At 39.9% G+C, this 24,046-nt stretch overlaps 1 protein-coding gene across 3 annotated transcripts in view; it reads right to left on the bottom strand.

Moving 5' to 3' along the window:
- LOC124550872 (glycine N-methyltransferase) overlaps window positions 1-24,046 on the bottom strand; it is an 89,199-nt gene that overhangs the window by 61,670 nt on the left and 3,483 nt on the right. The window contains exon 2 of one of the 3 annotated variants that reach the window (XM_047125624.1): window positions 19,877-19,976. The exons of the other annotated variants lie outside the window; for them this stretch is intronic. The gene's annotated coding sequence lies outside the window, so the exon portion shown is untranslated. The remainder of the gene's footprint in view (window positions 1-19,876; window positions 19,977-24,046) is intronic. 3 annotated transcript variants of the gene reach the window in all.

The following is a 24,046-nucleotide window of genomic DNA, read 5'->3' as shown; positions in this document are numbered from 1 at the left end:
TGCTGCTCATCAAGCAACCGACTGGGACATCCCGTTTAACACTGACATGCGATCATTTCATTTTTTCAACATCCTCGCATGTGTGGTTTGTCCACCTGTCTGTTGTGGTAAGAAGCGTTGTTCATCAGAATTACTGAGCTCAGGGGGAGATTTGGGAAAACCAAATTCATGAACAATCCCTCAAAGTTTTGTAAGTTAATCTGACCATGGTAGCCACCTGTGGATGATTTTGCTCAGAATTTTAGTTCAGCTTCCCTGACGAACTTCTGCTTAGAACTAACATTTACAACAATAAGTATTTTATTTAGGAGGTTCCCCATTCCATAACGCTAGTAACATCATCCTTTTGCCAACGATTCCTAAATGTCGTCTTGCTGTCAATTCATATTTCATCCAGATAAAACGTTTCACTCAGTGTTTCCCTAATATGTTCCATTTCCACAATGAAATGTGACCGCCAATCTATAATGCTTCGACGCTCTAGCTAGAAATTCCATTTATTTTGCACATTTTTGAAATAAATCCCATCGACAACAAAACGTTCCTTGGAGATGTTATGCCCTATGTCCAGCCAATCTTTTCCTCGAATGAAATCACTGCACACTGGGAACAATTTTTTGTATCAAATAAAGATCTTCTACCGTTTTTCTCACAACACCTCTTTCAAAATCATCCAACTGGAATTTCCGGTCAATTTTGGCCTAAATATAAGAGAAATGAAGGAATTATGTCAGAAAGTAGGACTACATTCTATTCAGAATTTATAGATGGAATTAACAGTAATCCTCCGATACGCTGGTATCAAATTTTTGGAACGACACATATGGTTGTGTATCACATCACGCAGCTACACCTAAACGAATGCAAATAATGATGACAGGCTGTAAAAGAAATTGCTTGCGGCAGGATTTGTACCCACCAGCCTTAGAATATTTTCCCATTACATCAGTCACTACCCTATGGCCAGGGTAGCTGAAGTCCGCCAGCAGATCACAGGCCTTTCTTTGTTATTCAGGAACGACGGGCCATTGACGTAATGATGGTAAGATGTGATACAATACCTAGGGACATAATCTGCACAACTGCGTGTATATAGAAGTTTAGAGAAATCGATTCTAAATCCGGCCCCACACCGTAATGTGCTAACACTCTCACTAAACAAGATTATACGCAACATAAAAACTCAAAATATGTAAGCAAATATAAATGCTTAAAATACGCATGAAAAGTATCGAAACAAACAGTATTGCATAATATAAAAAAAATTGTAACTGCTGTGTGCGATATGTCTCGAAGTTGGATCTGTATATATCGATTCCGAAGAAGTGGGCCGACTATGCGAAGAATCGGGATATTTGGCATGTTGATCTCATGATATATGTACTTTGTGGTAGAGATTAGACAGGGTCGTTTTTGAAATAAGTTCTTACAAAAATTCAGAAAGAAGATGCACATCGTGTATCGAATATTATTCCTCCTTTGCTATTGTGTTGGTAACAGCGATGGAGTTATCTGTGCGACACAATCGATATACACAGGTCCTACTTCGAGATATATCGCAAGCAGACTAGCATATACAAGAATCCGTAATGTTTTATTTCAAAAACAACGTACATTAAGGAGTTTTTTTAAAAAGCATTAACATGTAAATAATATTGTCAGACTAAAGGATAGTTTACAAATTGTCTTACATTTTGCTACTATTCCAAATGTTTAGTAGCAAGATTGTCTCTCCGATCACTCAAAACATTTTCCTCTGCGGAAAAGGACCATACCACATCAGATAAAGCACCTGGGCAGTATTTAGATTGAGTACTGTGTTACACTTACTGTTTCTAGCCAAAGTTCACCTGTCCTATTACTAAAACCATCAACTTGGAACGAGGGTTAAAAGCCTGGGTTATTTTCAAACGTTTTTTGAAGTCTTCTTGGGAATACCTCTGACAACGTAGTGTTCCCTAGACTAATTCTTTTCATTAACTAAACAGATTCATTCAACGCCAAACCTTGAGTTTCAAACTTTTTAATACACGCAGGTATATGGAAAAAATCACAGCAATATTTTTTAATACTGGAATCATTAAATGCCTCCTTGCATTGGCAAACTGTCGAAGACATTACACTACTGAAGTCGTTTACTGTGCCTCTGATGGGCTCAAAATGTTCATTACAAAACAACACAGCTCCAACCGACATGTCCCAATGCGTTGCCTTTGGTTTGGGAGGTACAAACACCTTTGGTATTTTTTATTTGTAGATCTTGATGCGATGAAGTCAGTTTATTTACATTCCCAAACGTGGATCGTACTTCTTCAGCAAGGCGATGTACACGGCAAGGCAAGCACATCACATGAATCAAACTGGGATAAAATACTTGGAGGGTTTTTCTTGCTTTGATCATATATGGAGCAGTATCCGAGAGAAACACAGAAACCTGTTCACCTCATAATGTTCTATAAATGTTTTTCTAATATCCTCAGTCACAAATTTGGCGATAATGGAACGATTTGTGTCCTCAAGTTTTTGCAGGCCACTAAATAGGAAGAAGAAGGCTCATTTTTTTAACGCATCAACAAATAAACTTGTAATGTAATGGCCACAAGTGTCCGTAGTTTCGTCAACTGGAATTAAAATAATGTTGTCCTTGAGTTTATTGCGTATTCCATCCAGACCACCTAGGTAAATTTCCGGTATGTAATTTTAATGCAATTCTGATTCATCTGGCTGTTGTTGTTGTTGTTGTTGTTGTTGTGGTCTTCAGTCCAGAGACTGGTTTGATGCTGCTTTCCATGCTACTCTATACTGTCCAAGCTTTTTCATCTCCAAGTAACAACTGCAATCTACATCCTTCCGAATCTGCTTAGTGTATTCATCTCTTGGTCTCTCTCTACGATTGTAATACCAAATTGGTGATCCCTTGATGCCTCAGAACATGTCCTACCAACCGATCCCTTCTTCTAGTCAAGTTGTACCACAAACTCCACTTCTCCCCAATTTTATTCAGTGCATCCTCATTACTTACGTGATCTATCCATCTAATCTTCAGCAGTCTTCTGTAGCACTACATTTCGAAACCTTCTATTCTCTTCTTGTCTAAATTATTTATTGTCCACGTTTCATTTTCATATAGGGCTACAATTCATACAAATACTTTCAGAAAAGAGTTCCTGACACTTAAATCTACACTCAACGTTAACAAATTTCTCACCTTCAGAAACGCTTTCTTTGCCATTTCCAGTCTACACTTTATATCCTCTCTACTTCGACCAACATCAGTTATTTTGCTACCTAAATAGCAAAACTCGTCTGTTACTTTAAGTGTCACATTTCCTAATCTAATTCCAACAGCAGCATCTGATTTAATTCGATTACATTCCATTATCCTCAGTTTGCTTTTGTTGATGTTCATCTTATATCCTGCTTTCAAGACACTGTCCATTCCATTCAACTGCTCTGCCAGGTCTTTTGCTGCCTCTGACAGAATTACACTGTCACTGGAAAACCTCAAAGTTTTTATTTCTTCTCTATGGGTTTTAATCCCCATTCCAAAATTTTCTTTTATTTTCTTTAATGTTTGCTCAATATATAGATTGAATAATATCAGGGATAGGCTACAACCCTGTCTCACTCCCTTCCCAACCACTGTTTCCATTTCATGGCCCTTGACTCTTATAACACCCATCTGGTTTTTGTACAAACTGTAAATAGCCTTTTGCTCCCTGTATTTGACCCCTGCCACCTTCAGAATTTGAAACAGAGTATTCCAGTCAACATTGTCAAAAGCTTTCTCTAAGTCCACAGATGCTAGAAATGTCGGTTTGTCTTTCGTTAATCTATCTTCTAAGATAAGTCATAGGATCAGTATTGCCTGACATGTTCCAACATTTCTACGGAATCCAAACTGATCTTTCCTGAGGTTGGCTTCTACCAGTTTTGCCACTTGCCTGTAATGATTTTGTGTTAGTATTTTGCACCCATGACATATTAAACTGCTAGTTCGGTAGTTTTCACATCTGGAACACCTGCTTTCGTTGGGATTGAATTTATTATATTCTTTTTGAAGTCTGAAGGTACTTCGCCTGTCTCATACGTCTTGCTCACCAGATGGAAGAGTTTTGACAGGGCTTGTTCTCCCAAGACTATCAGTAGCTCTAATGGAATGTTGTCTACTCCCGGGGCCTTGTTTCGACTTAGGTCTTTCAGTGCTGCATCAAACTTTCATGAAATGTCATATCTCCCATTTCATCTTCATCTATGTCCTTTTCCATTTCCATAATATTGTCATCAAGTACATCGCCCTTGTATAATCCCTCTATATACTGCCTCCAACTTTCTGCTTTTCCTTCTTGGCTTAAACTGGTTTTCCATCTGAGCTCTTGATATTCATACAAGTGGTTCTCTGTTCTCCAAAGGTCTCTTTAATTTTCCTGTACGCAGTATCTATCTTACCCCTAGTGATATATGCCTCTACATCCTTACATATGCCCTCTAACCATCCCTGCTTAGCCATTTTGCACTTCCTGTCAAACTCATTTTTGAGATGTTTGTTCTCCTATTTGCCTGTTTCATTTACTGCATTTTTATATTTTCTTATTTCATCAGTTAAATTCAATATCTGTTTTTTTAGGTCAGTGTCATACTACCAAATTTCTTTGTCAAAGTTGATATGTCAAATATTTATGTAAAAGAAATTTGATGGTGTAATTGCCTGTTGTCAAATAAATATGATCAAATCTAGGGCCTTGCCGTAGATTTGATCATAAAAGTCTTTTGTCTTCTGTTCACTGTATGCTATTAATTTTGTGTTGATGGGTAAGTGAAATATGTGGCAGGCGATTTCATGTCCACAGTCACAGCTACAGCCATCTACCTCTACATATTGAAACATCCAGGCAGCTTTTCACCAAGCTGGAATAGAGAATAGAAAACAAAAAATTCTTTCTTAGCTTCCCATCCTACTTTGTTAATCCTTGAACTCAGGATGCCACAAGTTAAAAAGCGCCTCATCTGTTTCGTACTTTTTATCAATTTCATAGGTGAATCATGAAAGAAGGTTGTATACATGGAAGAACCCTGGAGATACAGAGACAGCAAATGACTTGGAAGAGCAGTTGAATGGAATGGATAGTGTCTTGAAAGGAGGATATAAGATGAACATCAACAAAAGCAAAACGAGGATAATGGAATGTAGTCAAATTAAGTCAGGTGATGCTGAGGGAATTAGATTAGGAAATGAGACACTTAAAGTAGTAAATGAGTTTTGCTATTTAGGGAGTAAAATAACACGATGGTCGAAGTAGAGAGGATATGAAATGTAGACTGGTAATGGCAAGGAAAGCGTTTCTGAAGAAGAGAAATTTGTTAACATCGAGTATAGATTTAAGTGTCAGGAAGTCGTTTCTGAAAGTATTTGTATGGAGTGTAGCCATGTATGGAAGTGAAACATGGATGATAACTAGATTGGACAAGAAGAGAATAGAAGCTTTCGAAATGTGGTGCTACAGAAGAATGCTGAAGATAAGGTGGGTAGATCACGTAACTAATGAGGAGGTATTGAATAGGATTGGGGAGATGAGAAGTTTGTGGCACAACTTGACTAGAAGAAGGGTCCGGTTGGTAGGACATGTTCTGAGGCATCAAGGGATCACAAATTTAGCATTGGAGGGCAGCGTGGAGGGTAAAAATCGTAGAGGGAGACCAAGGGATGAATACACTAAGCAGATTCAGAAGGATGTAGGTTGCAGTAGGTTCAAATGGCTCTGAGCACTATGGGACTCAACTGCTGAGGTCATTAGTCCCCTAGAACTTAGAACTAGTTAAACCTAACTAACCTAAGGACATCACAAACATCCATGCCCGAGGCAGGATTCGAACCTGCGACCGTAGCGGTCTTGCGGTTCCAGACTGCAGCGCCTTTAACCGCACGGCCACTTCGGCCGGCGGTTGCAGTAGGTACTGGGAGATGAAGAAGCTTGCACAGGATAGAGTAGCATGGAGAGCTGCATCAAACCAGGCTCGGGACTGAGGATCACAACAACAACAACTTCAGATAGATTATATAATGGTAAGACAGAGGTTTAGGAACCAACTTTTAAATTGTAAGACATTTCCAGGGGCAGATGTGGACTCTGACCACAATCTATTGGTTATGAACTGCAGATTAAAATTGAAGAAACTGCAAAAAGGTGGGAATTTAAGGAGATGGGACCTGGATAAACTGACTAAACCAGAGGTGGTACAGAGTTTCAGGTAGAGCATAAGGGAACAATTGACAGGAATGGGGGAAAGAAATACAGTAGAAGAAGAATGGGTAGCTTTGAGGGATGAAACAGCGAAGGCAGCAGAGGATCAATTAGGTAAAATGACCAGGGCTAGTAAAAACCCTTGGGTAACAGAAGAAATATTGAATTTAATTGATGAAAGGAGAAAATATAAAAATGCAGTAAATAAAGCAGGCAAAAAGGAATACAAACGTCTCAAAAATGAGATCGACAGGAAGTGCAAAATGGTTAAGCAGGGATGGCTAGAGGACAAATGTAAGGATGTAGAGACTTATCACACTAGGGGTAAGACAGATACTGTCTACAGGAAAACTAACGAGACCTTTGAAGAGAAGAGAACCACTTGCATGAATATCAAGAGCTCAGATGGAAACCCAGTTCTAAGCAAAGAAGGGAAAGCAGAAAGGTGTAAGGAGTATATAGAGGGTCTATACAAGGGCGATGTACTTGAGGACAATATTGTGGAAATGAAAGAGGATGTTGATGAAGATGAAATAGGAGATACGATACTGTGTGAAGTGCTTGACAGTGCACTGAAAGACCTGAGTCGAAACAAGGCCCCGGGAGAAGACAACATTCCATTAGAACTACTGATGGCCTTGGGAGAGCCAGTCCTGACAAAACTCTACCATCTGGTGAGCAAGATGTATGAGACAGGCGAAATACCCTCAGACTTCAAGAAGAATATAATAATTCCAATCCCAAAGAAAGCAGGTGTTGACAGACGTGAAAATCACCGAACAATCAGTTTAATAAGTCACAGCTGCAAAATACTAACGCGAATTCTTTGCAGACGAATGGAAAAACTGGTTGAAGCTGACCTCGGGGAAGATCAGTTTGGATTCCGTAGGAACGTGGGAACACGTGAGGCAATACTGACCCTACGACTTATCTTAGGAGAAAGATTAAGAAAAGGCAAACCTATGTTTCTACCATTTGTAGACTTAGAGAAAGCTTTTGACAATGTTGATTGGAATACTGTCTTTCAAATTCTGAAGGTGGCAGGGATAAAATACTGGGAGCGAAAGGCTATTTACAATCTGTACAATAATCAGATGGCATTTATAAAAGTCGAGGGGTATGAAAGGGAAGCAGTGGTTGGAAAGGGAGTGAGACAGGGTTGTAGCCTATCCCCGATGTTATTCAATCTGTATATTGAGCAAGCAATAAAGAGAACAAAAGAAAAGTTCGGAGTAGGTATTAAAGTCCATGGAGAAGAAATAAAAACTTTGAGGTTCGCCGATGACATTGTAATTCTGTCAGAGACAGCAAAGGACTTGGAAGAGCAGTTGAACGGAATGGAGAATATAAGATGAACATCAACAAAAGCAAATGAGGATAATGGAATGTAGTCGAATTTAATCGGGTGATGCGGAGGGAATTAGATTAGGAAATGAGACACTTAAAGTAGTAAATGAGTTTTGCTATTTGGGGAGCAAAATAGTTGATTATGGTCGAAGTAGAGTGGATATAAAATGTAGACTGGCAATGGCAAGGAAAGCGTTTCTAAAGAAGAAAAATTTGTTAACATTGAGTAGAGATTTAAATGTCAGGAAGTCGTATCTGGAAGTATTTGTATGGAGTGTAGCCATGTATGGATGTGAAACATGGATGATAAATAGTTTTGACAAGAAGATAATAGAAGCTTTCGAAATGTGGTGCTACAGAAGAATGCTGAAGATTAGATGGGTAGATCCCATAGCTAATGAGGAGGTAATGAATAGAATTGGGGAGAAGAGGAGCTTGTGGCACAACTTGACTAGAAGAAGGGATCGGTTGGTAGGACACATTCTGAGACATCGAGGGATCACCAATTTAGTATTGGAGGGCAGTGTGGAGGGTAAAAATCGTAGAGGGAGACCAAGGGATGAATACACTAAGCAGATTCAGATGGATGTAGGCTGCAGTAGGTACTGGGAGATGAAGAAGCTTGCACAGGATAGAGTAGCATTGAGAGCTGCATCAAACCAGTATCAGGTCTGAAGATCACAACAACAACAACAGGTGTTGGAACAGTAATTCCATTATTCAAAAATAAAAATAGTTATTATTGCCCATATAGTGTACTAAACATGTATTTTCATTCACTTATTGTCACTTCAGTGCTTTATAAATCGCTTCACACCTCTGGAATTATTTTGGTTGATGTACAGTGTGATATTCGAGTTTTGTGTTGTAAACTGGAGTAGCTCTCTCCTGTGTCAAGAAACCCCATTTTCACAGTTTGCCTGTCTTCTGCACGTAAAGCATTTCTCAAAAGTGTATTCTCTTTTGTAATATGAGAAGCCACTTTATTGAGCAAATACTGAAATACACTCCTACCCTTTCGTAAGTAATTTACGTCCTCCATAGCAGCTCTCGTAACACATTTTGCTGAATGCTTTTACTCTCTCGACGAATTACTTGTGGCTTCATACAAGTATGTTTCCTTTTTTCCCGCTGCTTTTCTTCCAAAAACACACACAGTGCAATTATGGTACTAGAAACTGCAGCACATAACAGGTTGTTGTCCGCCATCTTGAAATTTGATGAATAATATGACGACAGTGTAATACCCCTTTTTAGTGTGATGTCAAATATCTTTGTCAAACAAATTTGACGAATATTTGATGATATCTTTGATCAAATCTCTGTCAAAGAAATTTGATAGTGTAATACCGGCCTTACCCAAGGATTTCTACTAGCCCTCGTACTTTTACCTACTTGATCCTCTGCTGCCTTCACCATTTCATCTCTTTCTTTCATCTGGTATATTTTGATTTAAGCGGTATTTGCACAGGAAACCTTAAGGGATAGGGTTTGTAAGTTTGTGAAGAGGAATATTACTTGCAATGAATGTTTGATATAGATCCATGTATTTTTGGTTACCTTTGGAGCTTAAATCACTGCTACTGCTACTTGCCACTGTCAAAAGTTGTTGTCATAGGTCTTTCCTTTGCATTCTTGCGGTATGAATACTTGTCTTGACATGCTGGTCAATTTGAAACATTTTTTGCACGGAACATTTTTCTCACTCAGAGGGATGCTTTTTAGACAAGGACAGAGATAGATATTGCCCCACAATACAGATATTTCTGACGGTAATACCTGAGCTGTACCTGCAGCAGCCTGAGCAATCAGCAGTATTGCCCAGCTATCCCAAATTTTGCAGCAATATTGATGACAACACAATTGCGGCCACACATTGCCATAAAGTATGGACCTAATTACCAAGGATAGGTTAAGGCCTACGATGTCTTCATTACCTGAACGACATGACGCAAAAGATATGTCCGACACCAGCGAAATGAGCTTATTTCACTGCTCTTTATCAAGTACAACTTTATAGTTTTCAGTGCTGGAGTTTTTAGTTTGCCGCAGCAAAAAGATGTGGAAAAATTGCTTAGGGACCAAATAAAATTTTGTATTTTATTAACACATAACACATTTTATAAACAGGGTACACACAAGGCTTCATTGCCGATCAAAAACCCTAGAATACCAGTTCACAGAGGTCTAATGCACTCAGTACAATGTATCCTAGGCACAACTATACACACTGGAAAAATATTTTGTTCATATATATCCAACACTCCCCTCCTGAACAAATATGTTTCAGATACTGAACACTACGCATCACAGGTTAGACCATAATGTTTCACTAACTTCTGAAAGTAGTCCTAATTGGAAGGCATGATTAGGAGATCTGATGACTTTTCTTCTGTGGATAGATACTTGATGGTTATATTTCCATGCTCCCAGTGATCCCTTATAATGTAATGTTTCATGTCAATATGTTTGTATCTCACACTGGTGACACTATTGTTGGCAGGTTTAATAGCCCCCAAATTATCATAAAATATCACAACTGGTTTTATTTTTGTAAGAGTTTCTATTTCGCCCGTCAAAGTTCTAATCCAAAGAGGTTTTTCGATAGTGGAGGATAAGGCCAAATATTCAGCTTTCATGGTGCTCAAAGCAACTGTCCTCTGTCTCTTACATTACCAGGATATCAGTCCTCCCATTGGTTTAAAGCAACTTCTAGTGACAGAGTGTCTGCTTTCCAGTTCATTTCTCCAATCTCCATCACTATACTGCTCTAAATGTACATTTCCCGTTTGAGAATACTTCAGCCTATAAGAAGTAGTTCCCTTTAAATACCTGAATATTCTCTTGATTGCCATCCAATGTTTTTTCTTGGACCATTGTAAAATTTGCTTACAGCATTTGCGGCAAATGCAATGTCTGGTCTGGAAGTCTGTACTAAGTACAGTAGACTTCCTGCAGCTTACAAATAGGGTACACTTTCCTTAAATTTCTTGTCCTCACTAGTTATTAACAGTTTTGCATTATTTTCCATTGGAGTAGAAATATGTTCACAATTTTCTGTACTATACTTTTCTTATATACTTCTTGTATACACACACTGAGCAATTCATAATTCTTCTCTGTTGGTACTTCTTAGAGCCTTCACGCCTAAGTACTGATTAACTTCCCCTTAAGTCATGCTAATTAAATTCTGACCATAACCGTTTTTTAAAAAGTCCATTTCATTTTCATTATTGGTCAAAACATAAAAAAATCATCTGCACATATGGCCAAGATTGTAATATGATAAATATTTCACCATTGGTGAGAAAGTCTTCTGATAATCTATTCTTTGTTTCTGGCAGTATCCTTTAACTACCAATCTGGCCTAGAATTTGGTACTGCACTCTAAGGATTTTTAATATTGAATATCCATCTTGTCCTTAGTGGCTCTTTATTTTCGGTCATCTCAACACATTCATATGGAACATTATCCAAAAATGAATGTAATTCTTTTTCAATAGCCTCTTTCCAACTTTGAGCACAAGTATTAGCCAAGGTTTCATCGACTGTTGAAGGTTTGAGAAACACACATGTCATACTATGGATATCTTTTTGGTTTTGTTCTACATGTAGAACGCCTTAAACTCACTTCCTCTATCGAATCTTCTTCCTCAATTTCATTTCGCAGGTAGCAAATCAGATTGATCTTTATTCTTATCTTCCTCTGTTTCCGTTTCCATCTGTATTTCAGCATTATCACACCTTATATTTGGTTGAATTACTGTATTATTTTAACTATTTTCGTTTATTTTATGTTAAGAATTCTCTAAAAATACTACATCTCTACTACTTATTATCTTCTTACTCATGGGATTACAAAACCTGTATCCTTTTGAATCCTAACAGTAGCCAACAAAGTATATTTCTGAGATTCTGCGTCCCACTTACCTCTTAATGATTTTGGAATCTGAACTATGGCCTCACATCAAAAGACTTTTGCGTGCCTTTGGTCCACTTTCTTCCATTCCATTCTTCATAACGTGTCTATTCTCACATCTTTGGTAGGTGATTTGTTAATTAAATACACCACACTGACACGGCCTCTGCCCAAAAGCACTTGGTAACCCAGCTTTGCTTAACATACTTCTTGCATTGGTTCTGTTGACGTATTCTGCAGCTCCATTTTGAGAGGGACTATGGCGAATGACAGTCTGATGCCTGATATCCATTTCATTCAACAGTTCCTTAAATTGTCTGTTTATATATTCTGATCCATTGTCTGATCTAATAATTTTAATTTTCTTCCCAATTTGTCTTTTGGCCACTTTGCAATAAACAGCAGATACATCATTCACTTGATCCTAGGTACTTGTAAGGTAAACATGAATGTATCTAGAAAAATCATCTATGAATGTCAAGAAATAGTAGTTACCTCCTAAGCATTTATTCTCCATAGGTTCACAGCGACCTGTATGAATTAGTTGCAAGACTTCCATAAATCTGTTTTAATTCGATCGAAATGGCAGTCTAACATCATTCCCTTGCAAATACACCTCACAGTGTTCATTTCAAAATCTTATACATGGCTGCTATTCAGCAGCTGCGTAAATTTGAAAATGTTGAAAAAAGCAGCCAACCAGTTGCAAACCAAAGGTTTATTTAGCCCTTGACCTATCTTTCGATATTTATAAAAATATCTTCTTCAGAAGAATATATATAAATATATAAATGGTTACAAACTATGTTTACATTCATAACAAAATATTAATAATAGAAAAATATTTGTGAGATAAGCGTAGTGACTTGTTACACCATATAGTGGTACGTTACATTATCTAAAGCCGAGTAGCTCTTGTCATACGTAAAATTGATATAAAAACCAGATACATCACGTACCATGGCTTAAGACAGCAGCTAGATTACATTCAGCGTACGTAAGAATAAACGCACAAATGTATTCACCCACTGGTAAAATCTATTGTATGTATAAAATTATCACAGGAAGCCAAAGAAAAATATGTATGCATAACGTAAGTATTCGCAATGTCAGACACAATGGGCAGCTGTTCAAAGGTACAGGCTCAGGCGATAAGGAAAAATTGGCATGCAGAGGGCGCTAAACACATGCGTGTAAGACCAACGCCTTCCTTGTGTTAAGCAACAGCATTTTACATTAAAGTAAGAAAATTTCTTCTACGCAGCTACTAATAATGCAATAAGTTTACAGGTATACATTACGTGTACAATCTCTAATACATTTGCTGACAGAGTAATAAATACTACACGTAGATTCAGCGTGCAGACGGTAGAGCTCCATTTACAAAGGACCACTGTTACAAAGGAATGGGGAAAGACGAGCAAATATGAGCTAGAACAACAACACTAAAAAGAGAAACTTTCGCTTAACACTACGGAAGCTTAAGCGATAAGAGAAAATTGGAATGCAGTGGGCGCTATACAAAGCACTGCGTCTTGCTGGTGTTAAGTAACGTAATTTTACATTAAAGCAAAATGGCAGTCTCTTGTAGGAGCAAGGAATGAATGCAATAATTTTAGAGGTATATATTAAATATAAAATTACCTGTAAAACATTTATGTATCAGAATGATACTGCACGTAAATTTAGTGTGCAGAAGATAACAATTCTATTTCAAAAAAATATTTTTGTTGCAATTTTTTGGAATACCAACTGTCAGAACGTGTGATGAAAAGACCAGGAAAAATGAAACTCAGTAATATTAAATGCAAGTAGCTGAACAGTAGAGAGGAATTATTTTGAGGAAAACGGCACATTCGCCGAAGTTAGCGGAGATCGGTAAACACTTACTATGCGACCGTGAGCAGGTCTTCGAAGCTATCAAGGAAGTGCTTACCAGCGCGAGTTGCAACTGATCGTCCAAGGGCGTTATCCACACTGTTAGCAAGGTGTTTATAAATTTCAAGTTCTTCTTAAAATGGTTCAAATGGCTCTGAGCACTATGGGACTTAACATCTTAGGTCATCAGTCCCCTAGAACTTAGAACTACTTAAACCTAACTAACCTAAGGACATCACACAACACCCAGCCATCACGAGGCAGAAAAAATCCCTGACCCCGCCGGGAATCGAACCCGGGAACCCGGGCGTGGGAAGCGAGAACGCTACCGCACGACCACGAGATGCTGGCCAAGTTCTTCTGAAATCCAATTTCCAGCCTTTTATTTCCTCACGTAAAATTATAGATTCTTCTAATTCCCTCGGAGAATGGTCTGAAATAAGTAAATGTTCAGCAAAATAACAAGAGTCTTTCACAAATTCAGGCGCTTATAAACTCGTCTGTAAGGATTGCCCTAGCTATTATATAGGGCAGACTGGTAGAGCTGTTGCGTAAGAAATGGGGAAATGTTCATAATCCTTCTTTTGCTGAACGTTTACTCATTTCACATCATTCTCCGAGGGAATTAGAAGGATTATGAACATTTCCTCATTTCTTACGCAACAGCTCTACCAGTCTGCCCTATATAATAGCTAGGGCAATCCTTAACAGCCGACTTTATAAGCACTTGAATTTGTGAAAGACTCTTGTTATTTTGCTGAACATTTACTTATTTCAGACCATTCTCCGAGAGAATTAGAAGAAACCATACTTTTACGTAAGGAAATAAAACGCTGGAAAATGGATTTATTAGGAGCACTTGAAATTTATAAACATCTTGCTATAATAGAGACAGGATCATGTTAACGATCAGTTGCAGCTCGCTAGTAAGCGCTTCCTTGATGACTTTAAACTGTTGTTCTAGGTCACATACTGTAGTACGTGTTTACTGATCTCCGCCAACATCGGCGAATGTGCACTTTTCCTCAAAACATTTTCTCTCTACTGTTCAGTTACTTACATTTTATATTGCTGGATTTCATTTTTCGTCATCTTTCCACCAAATGTTCCTACAGCTGGTATTCTAAAAAAAACTGTAATATAAGTAATTTGTTGTACGGTACCGGTAATAGAATTGTTGTCTTCTGCACACTAAATTTTTGTTCAGTGTCACCCTGCTACATGAATGTTTTACAGGTAATTTTATATTTAATGTATACCTCTAAAATTATTGCATTTATTACTGGTCTTCTATGAGAGATTGCCATCTTGCTCTAATGTAAAATTACGTTACTTAACATGAGCAAGACGCAGTGCTTACGCACATGCAGTGCCCACCCACCTTCCAATTTTTTTCTTATTTCTTACGCTTCCGTAGTGTTAAGCGGAAGTTTCTCTTTCTAGTGACGTTGTTTTATCCCATATTTGGACTTCTTTTCCATGCATTAGTAACAGTGGTTCTTTGTAAATAGAACTCTGTCAGCAAATGTATTAGAGATTGTATATGTAATGTATACACGTAAATTTATTACATTATTAGTAGCCGTAGGTTGCCATGTTCTTCACATAATGTACAACATGAGCAGTAACAATTTGTTTTTCCCAATTCACTAGCAATTTAAGATCAACATTTCCTGTGATTTGACCGAGCGAGGTGGCGCAGTGGTAGCAGACTGGACTCGTATTCGAGAGGACGACGCTTCAATCCCTCGCCCGGCCATCCTGATTTAGGTTTTCCGTGATTTCCCTAAATCGCTCCAGGCAAATGCTGGGATGGTTCCTTTCAAAGGGCACGGCCGACTTCCTTCCCCATCCTTCCCTAATCCGATGAGACCGATGACCTTGCTGTTTGGTCTCTTCCCCCAAAGCAACCCAACCCAATCCTGTGAGTTCACATTTTTACTTAGACCTGACAACTGTAGAAATTCCAGTGTCGGTCCTTGAGTGGACATCATACAAGACTGATGAAGCTTTAATAATATGCACAGATACTCCTGAATCTAGAACCCATTCTACATGATCGTCACTCGCTTCACTAAGACAGCCGGTCTTTGTGGCCGAGCGGTTCTAGGCGCTCCAGTTCGGAACCGCGCAAGTGTTATGGTCACAGGTTCGAATCCTGTCTCGGGCATGGATGCGTGTGATGTCCTTAGGTTGGTTAGGTTTACGTAGTTCTAAGTTCTAGGGGACTGATGACCTCAGATGTTAGGTCCCATAGTGTTCAGAGCATTTGAACCATTTTTCACTAAGACAATAAAAAGCAGAAAAATGCCTTACCTTTATGGGTAGTCTTCCTCCCAAGACTACTAGAATTCTTTTCTTTAATACTCAACCTTCCATTACACTGTCATGAAAAATTTCAGTATTCTGGCATCTGAAACATTTTATTGACTTCTTTTTGTATTTAGAGTATAAAGCCGACGATATTTGTATTTCTGGAGCATAAGAATCTGGCTCACTTAATCATTTCTCACATTCTGTGTAATCTTTGCATTCACAATATCCACTGTAATTATTCCCGAACTTTCCAAAATAGCGTCGTGTCTTGACATATGTGGGAGAGGGAAAAAGGGGTTCCTGGTCAGTCTGCGCTCCCGAGCGGTACAGAGCAGACGGCAGAAGACAATTCACTGTAAAGACATTTGATTGTTTTCTTCTATATGAGCCAACACTGGTACAGGCATATACTAGAAATGCAGGTGGTGAGACTCGGTAAGGAACTCGTTGTGGAGACTCATAGACAAACAGGGTTCTGAAATAGTTGTTTATTCCAGACATGACTAACTAATACACTGGAGGCTAGTTCAAGGTTTAGAAAAAGCACAAATAACACTGTTACAACAGAAACCAGTGCATAATTCCCAGGAGTGGATGCTAACCACAGTAGCAAACACTAGCAGCATCTTAAGGCAACAACTTAGTTGCAAAACAAAACATACTGAATGTGACACTGTTCACTGAGGCACTCCAAGTGAGAGAGCAGACTTACGCGGAGCTGGACCGAGGCTGGAGTCGACGGACGCGGATTCTGCGCCCAGATCGTCTGACTGAGAACTCTGCCAAAATGCGGAATCTAGGGGTTTTAAAGAGTCGCGTGGGGCACTGTTTTTCCCACTTAAAGCTACTCAGCCCATCCCGTAGGTCTCTTGCAGGCGCCTGCCAATCACGGTTTAGTTAGGTCCCCTCTACTGCTCCTAAGGCGGGGATTTTAATACTGTTGCACTAAGTCCGTATTTGGTATCAACATTGGTCAGCTAAAAGCTGAACGTAACTGCTCTGCCAAATAAGTCTTGCAACATTATTGTTATACGTCATTTATCCCCGCCCCTCAGGCTCCCCGGAGTATGGACTGCTAGGTCAACGGTTTTTGGCGTTTTCACTCTCTTTCTAACCATTGTGAGTCTACTGACGTTGCTGTTCTCAGGGCTGGTATCAAGCTGGCTTTATACACTAGTAGGTGCCTATTGGTTACAAAATTCTATGGTGACAGCCTACTACAGCGTCTAGACGACATATGAAGTTACATGTTAATTCCCTGAGGAGTAACTAACGCCCTGGGACCGCGTCTGGGGGCGTCTGCATTTTCGCAAGGCTCTCCCCTTACTGTTTACTTCATGTAACAATATCTCTCGTAGTTTCGTCTGCCCTCAGCATCGTTTCTGCTTCCGCGCCTTGGAACGCCTGTCCTCCTTTCTCACAGCTTCAAGATAACACTACAGTAGCAAGGAATAATCGATATATTACAATGGATCAATATTTTTCTGGTAGTCCAGCTAACAATAACGTACCAATCCATTCTTTTGCAATTTCAAAACTAATATTCCTCAAATGATTTGAGATTGAAATTATTTTATACAAGTATTCGTCCACGCTTTTGCACTTGTTCAGTCTTGTACGTATCAGCTAGCGAAGTAATCCTATTTTTCTGTTTAAACATCCATCTTCAAATGCGTTTTTCAGTTTGTCCCATAGCTCCTTTGCTGACACAACCTTTTCTATGTGATCATATTGTACTGGATCAATGAAAAGTATTATTTTTGATTTCGCCTTCCGGTCCTCAGTAGAAAAACTTGACTCTACGTTTCAATGCACCTTTTCCGACGTCCTGGTCAACCAAACGCAAGTAAGCCTCAACGACAAATTACCAAGTTGCGCAATTGTCGCAACCTACAAGCCGCTCAATTTGCAGTATCTGTGTTATATTCATATTAACAATCGCTTTTACTCACAGTATACACAGTGCAATTTTATATGGTCATCTGCACACTTTTGCGGAAAAACGCGTCACCGTGAAATTTGTTACTTAGCGTTCATTCAGTGCGAGGCTCATTACCTGTTGGACTCTTAAGTTTAGCGCAACGAAATGACGTGGAAAAATTGTTTAGGGAGAAAATAACAACTTATGTTTTACTAACACGTAACACATTTTACGTAGATACTATGAACAAGATCTCGTTGTCAGTCAGTAACCAGAAATAGTATTTCACAGAGGTCTAATGTACTCGGCACAAGGTATCCGATGCACAACTACACCGAAGAGCCAAAGAAACTGATATACCTGCCTAATCTCGTGTAAGACCACCGTGAGCACGCAGAAGTGCTGCAAGACGATGTGGCATGGACTCGACTAATGTGTGAAGATGTGCTGGAGGCAACTGACACCATGAATCCTGCGGGGCAGCCCATAAATCCGTAGGGGTACGAGGAGTGGAGATCTCTTCTGAACAGCATGTTGCAAGGCATCCCAGATATTCTCAAAAATGCTCATGCCTGGGGAGTTTGGTGGCCAGCGGAAGCGTTTAAACTCAGAAGAGTGTTCCTGGAGCCACTCTGTAGCAATTCTGGACGTGTGGGGTGTTGCACTATCCTGCTGGAATTGCCCAAGTGCGTCGGAATGCGCAATGGACATGAGTGTATGCAGGTGATCAGACAGCATACTTACGTACGTGTCACCTGTCAGAGTCGCACCTAGATGTATCAGGAGTCCCATATCACTCCGACTGGATATGCTCCTAACCATAAAAAAGCCTCCACCAGCTTGAACGGTCCCCTGTTGACATGCAGGGTCCATGGATTCATGAGGTTGTCTCCATACCCATACACGTCTATCCTATCAATGCAATTTGAAACGAGACTCATCCGACCAGGCAACATGTTTACGGTCAACAGTCCAGTGTCATCGATGATGGGCCCAAGCGAGGCACAAAGCTCTGTATTGTAGAGTCATCAAGGGTACATGAGTGGGCCTTCGGCTCCGAAAGCCCATATCGATGATGTTTTGTTGAATGGTCTGCACACTGGCACTTGTTGATGGCCCAGCATTGAAATCTGCAGCAATTTGTGGAATGGTTGCACTTCTGTCACGTTGAGCAAATTCTCTTCAGCCGTCATTGGTCCCACTCTTGCAGGATCTTTTTCCGGCCGCAGCAATGTCGGAGATGGTGTTTTACTGGATTCCTCATATTCATGGTGCACTCGCGAAATGGTCATATGGAAAAATCCCCACTTCATCGGTATCTCAGAGATGCTGTGTCCCATCGCTCTTGTGCTAACTATAACACCACGTTCAAATTCACTTACATCTTGATAACCTGCCATTGTAGCAGCAGTAAATAGTTTAACAACTGCATCAGACACTTTTTGTCATATATAGGTGTTGCCGACTGCAGTGCCGTATTTTGCCTGTTTACGTATCTCTGTATTTGAATACACATGCCTATACCAGTTTCTTTGGCCCTTCAGTGATTATACACTGGAAAAATACTTCGTTCACAGCCAGCCAGTGTGGCCGAGCGGTTCTAGGCACTTCAGTCTGGAGCTGCGCGACCGCTACGGTCGCAGGTTCAAATCCTGCCTCGGGCATGGATGTGTGTGATGTCCTTAGGTTAGTTAGGTTTAAGTAGTTCTAAGTTCTAGCGGACTGATGACCTCAGATGTTAAGTCCCATAGTGCTCAGAGCCACTTAGTTCACATATCTCCAACATTCAGGTGGAAAGTTAAGGAAAGAATTATGTTATTGTTAGGATCAAATTCATATGGACCTAAAAAGCTATTCCTATTTTTGTCCCTGGGGAAAGCTAAACATTACATTGTTTTAAAAATGTAAGAACATTACCAGTCGAATTTCTTTTGTCGTGTGACAAGGGTCTGCCATCAGGTAGACCGTTCGCCGGGTGCAAGTCTTTCAATTTGATGCCACTTCAGTGCCTGAGCAGAGAAAATCTCTAGGAATCCGGGCTCTTATGATTGACATGCTGCCATGCTGACCACTCAGCTACCGGGGGCAGGCGGACACGAGTCGTGTACATCAGAGTGTATGAACATGCATAGCATTGTGTTTCTCTGATAGCTGGTCTGTTACACTTGCACAGTCATTATGGCTGCTACAGATAAACAAAGAGTGTGTGTGAAATTTTGGTTCATGCTTAAGAAATCGGCAATAAAGACTCACCAAATGCTTCAAGAGGCTTTCCAGTAGGTTGCTATGAGTTTCACATAAGTTTTTCACTAGTTTGAGATGAGTGTTGAAGACCAACCTCTTTCTGAACACCCTGTAACATCGTGAAATGAGGAAAACGTTGAAAAAAATCAGCACAGGTTGTCGTTTCGTGATCGACCAAATTTCAACAGAGACAGGCATGAGTTGGAGCTCATGCCAGCGGATTTTGAATGAGGATTTGCACGACATGCATTCCTGTTAAATTTGTTCCTCACTTTTTAACACAGGAGCTAACAAACATGTGTATGATGTGTGCCAGAGATTGAAAGTGACCCAAACTTTGCACAAAGGCATTACAGGTGATGACAGTTGGTGTTACAGTGTCTAGTGAGTGGAGGACTCCCTAGCATCCCAGACCAAAAACAGCAAGCCACGTGAGTTAAAATGTGAAGACGATGTACACCTAGGCCAGACTGGTAACCAGCAGTTTTATTTGGAACTCTTAAGATGTCTGTGAAAGGATGTGTGAAGTAAATACCTGGAATTTGACAAGTAGGTGAATGGTTCATTTATCATGACCCCGTCACCACGCACACAGGCTTACAAATGACCCACTATTTGGCATCTCAGCGATGATGTATCATTCCCCACCCTCCGCATTCACCAGACCTAAAATTTTTATAACAAAAATCTTTTTTTGTGTTCCCCTCCTACACTTTATACAAAAAAGTGTGAATGATGGCCGCTATTTTCACTGGCTGAATTCTCATTTTGGACAACAGTAAGCAATTTTTACGAGAAATGTGTAAATTCATAATTCATTGTTGACAGTTGTCTGATGCACCCAGATATGAAATTAAAACTTGTGAGCATGACACACACCTCACAAACAATGGATCTTGCTGAGGTGGGGTGGCTTGCATGAGTCAGTAATACAGGTCGGTGCAACCAGAATGGATGAGTATCTGTGTAAAGGCCAGCAAACATGTGGTTCCTGAAGAAGGGCAGCAGCTTTTTCAGCAGTTGACTGATCTGGGTTCATAACACTAGCAACATGGCCTTGCTGTCCTGGTACTGAGAGTAGGTGAAAACATAGTGAAACAGCAATCGCTAATTTTCCTGCGGGAATCCATCTCTACTCTTTGACTTGTTGAAGATAGTATCTTCTTGAGTTAAATATTTTGGAGGTAAAATAGGCCTCCATTGGGATGCCACATGGGGACTACTCAGGAGGATGTGATCATCAGGAAAAATGGTATTCTATGGGTCAGAGCAAGAAATGCTAGATCCATCTTTGGGTAGGAAGATTAGAGAATTTAAAAAAGAAAATAGAAAGATTAGAATTAGATATAGTGGGATTTAGTGAAATGCAGTGGCAGGAGTAACAGAACTTCTGGGCAGGCATATACAGCCTAATCAGCACAAAATATCAAATAGGGGTAATGCACGAGTGGACCTAATAATGCCAATGAAAATAGAGGTGCAAGTAAGCTACTATGAACAGACTAGTGAATACATTATTGTAGGCAAAACACCACAAAGCCAATACCTACCACAGTAGGAAAGGTTTATGTAGCACAGATAATGAAGAGATCGAAAAAGATGCCTAATGAGATAAATCATTCATATAGTTGGCAATTAGGAAAATTTAACTGTGATGGGAGAATGGAATTTGGTAGTAGGAAAAGAAAGAGAATAAAAAATAGTAGAGCATGGACTGCAATATCCTTTCTTTCAGGAGTGCTAGTTCTGCAAGGTTCGCAAGAGAGGTTCTGTAAAGTTTGGAAGGTAGGAGACGAGGTACTGGCAGAACTGAAGCTGTGAGGAAGGGGCGTGAGTCGTGCTTGGGTAGCTCAGTTGATACAGCACTTGCTCGCGAAAGGTAAAGGTCCTGAGTTCGAGTCTCGGTCTGGCACACAGTTTTAATCTGCCAGGAAGTTTCATGTATGCAGTACTTGCCAAACATTTGTTTGTGGAATGCCAGTCTCATGATGCAGACATCATGCTGATTTTTGTGGAATGCGGGCGAAGCTCTGCCTACCTATTCAACATAATCATCAACATGCAGGTGACCTGGTGATTTATCATGTCACAGTGAACAACCTATCTCAACAAAGTTCTTGTGCCAAGAGTAAATTGTAGGCCTGCTGGGAAGTTATTTAGCATATTCAGTGCAGAGTTCATTTCATGAGACTAAAACACACACCAGTGAAAGTAGTCATTTAAACTGTGCACTACACTGGTGTTTCTGGTGGTGGATTGGGGTACTGATGCACTGTGTGACTCAAACTTGAGATTGTTTGCTACAAAATGATACATCTACCACATTCGTTTGCTGGCCCACAAAAAAATGTAATTAGCTTAAATGCATATATACTGTGAAGTATCTGCACAGCACAAGCACTTGACAACACGATTGTATGTAGCTCGTGCTGTTTGTATGTCTCACTGCCCTTACATGCTCTTTAAGGATGCTACCACATTCACTGTGAGCGTCTGGGTCACTAGAAGTGGAGCGTGAGCTTGGACAGGATAAGGGCTGGGTAAAGCAGGCAGAGCAGTGGCCTGGTCTCTGTGACACCCTGACACAGACTGTAAAGTGATTCGGGAACCTGAGTCTCAACTGCCACCGGAGATTGGAATCGCCCTACTCCAAAATCTGAAGGCAGTTTCTTAGTGACAGAATACACGTCGACTGCAGCTGCAGCATACAACTTCCACTTGATGGCCCTCTCCCAGACTGTGTGGCATTATCTTCTGATGCAATACAACTAAGATAAAAAAGTGTTTATTCTAAAGAAGTGTGCAATAAGAAGTCGATAACTGAAGATGACGAAGGAGCCTCTTCGGGGACTGTCGGTGACAAGTCGTATAGGCACCACTCCATTACAGTGTTTATGGTTAATAACGGATGTGAATTCAGGTTGAACTACATAATTCACAACTCCAATACTAGAAGCAGAAATAATATCCACACTGACTGTGTGTCCCTGTCTGTTGTTCAGAATGGAGCTCTGTAGTCTGGTGCAAAAATCTGTAACAGGTTATGGGCATAAATCAGGCAGGAAACAACATCTCCCAATGTTAGAAAACAAAGTAAAACAGTACGTTATTAGCCACTCCTACAATTTATCAGAGTATTTGGTCTCAGTGATGTAAATTCAATGTAAATCTAATATCTGTATTAAACAGATGTCGACTTTATCAGTACATAGACAGTTACATTTGGACAGTCAGATGAGGACAGCAGTTGAGCAGAGCTGAGAGAAGGTATAGTGGCGCCCCCCCCCCCCCCTTTCCCCAATGTAGCTGCTGTCTTCCTAAGATCTGTGACTGTTAGTCTACTTTACAGCAGTGGTTGCTTCTTGTTGTTAATGCATAAAGTGATTCACTCCACATCCTGGAAGACTCTCCTGGTAGCACTTGAGTACAGTGTGTTAGTGTTCTCCTGGCAAACTGCTGGGAAGTAATTATATATTATAAGTGTGTATAGGGGTGGGGGGGGGGGGGGGGGAGGGGTGCTGGGAAGTGCACACTGTTGTTTTGTATTTTTTTTTAAATAATATTTATACTTTTGCTTTAGTTATTTTCGTAATTCAAGTGAGAGAAAGAACTATTCACAATTCTTATTCAATACAGCTTTCTCTGCTAGCTTATCCTGTGCATGTCCCTTCATCCCTGACATAGGTGTCCACCGAAATTTATGCAAGGAGGAGCAAGATTCTAAAACTGCCATTTTTGATACAAAAACTTGAGTAGTTCCTATTGATTGTTAACAAAAATAACCAGGAGAAATCCTCAAAGTGAAGAAGCACAATAAAATTTAAAAATGCTTGTTCAACATATGCAACCTATAACACTGTTCGCTTACAAAGCTTCACATCTGATCATTTTAATGGATTTTATTCAATTATTTTCATGCTTTCTAACATGACTGGCATAATTAAAGGTTAACAAAATGTATTATGGAAGCTATTTTTTTTTAAAGTTATTTTGGTAAAGCGTAATCCAGGCCAGTGTTTGACAAGATGTATGTGGGAGACCACTCAAAACAATTACAAACTGTCCGGTCCTATCTACTCCTAACAGCAGTGGAGTCAGCCAAGAGAATTCCCCCTCCCACTCCCACCCCACCCATGCAACTGATAGACCGTCGAATTTGTAAATCTGTGATTGCATGTT

Source organism: Schistocerca americana, chromosome 9 (assembly GCF_021461395.2).
Source record: "Schistocerca americana isolate TAMUIC-IGC-003095 chromosome 9, iqSchAmer2.1, whole genome shotgun sequence".
Lineage (NCBI taxonomy): Eukaryota > Metazoa > Arthropoda > Insecta > Orthoptera > Acrididae > Schistocerca > Schistocerca americana.
This window is presented reverse-complemented; position numbering and strand designations above follow the sequence as displayed.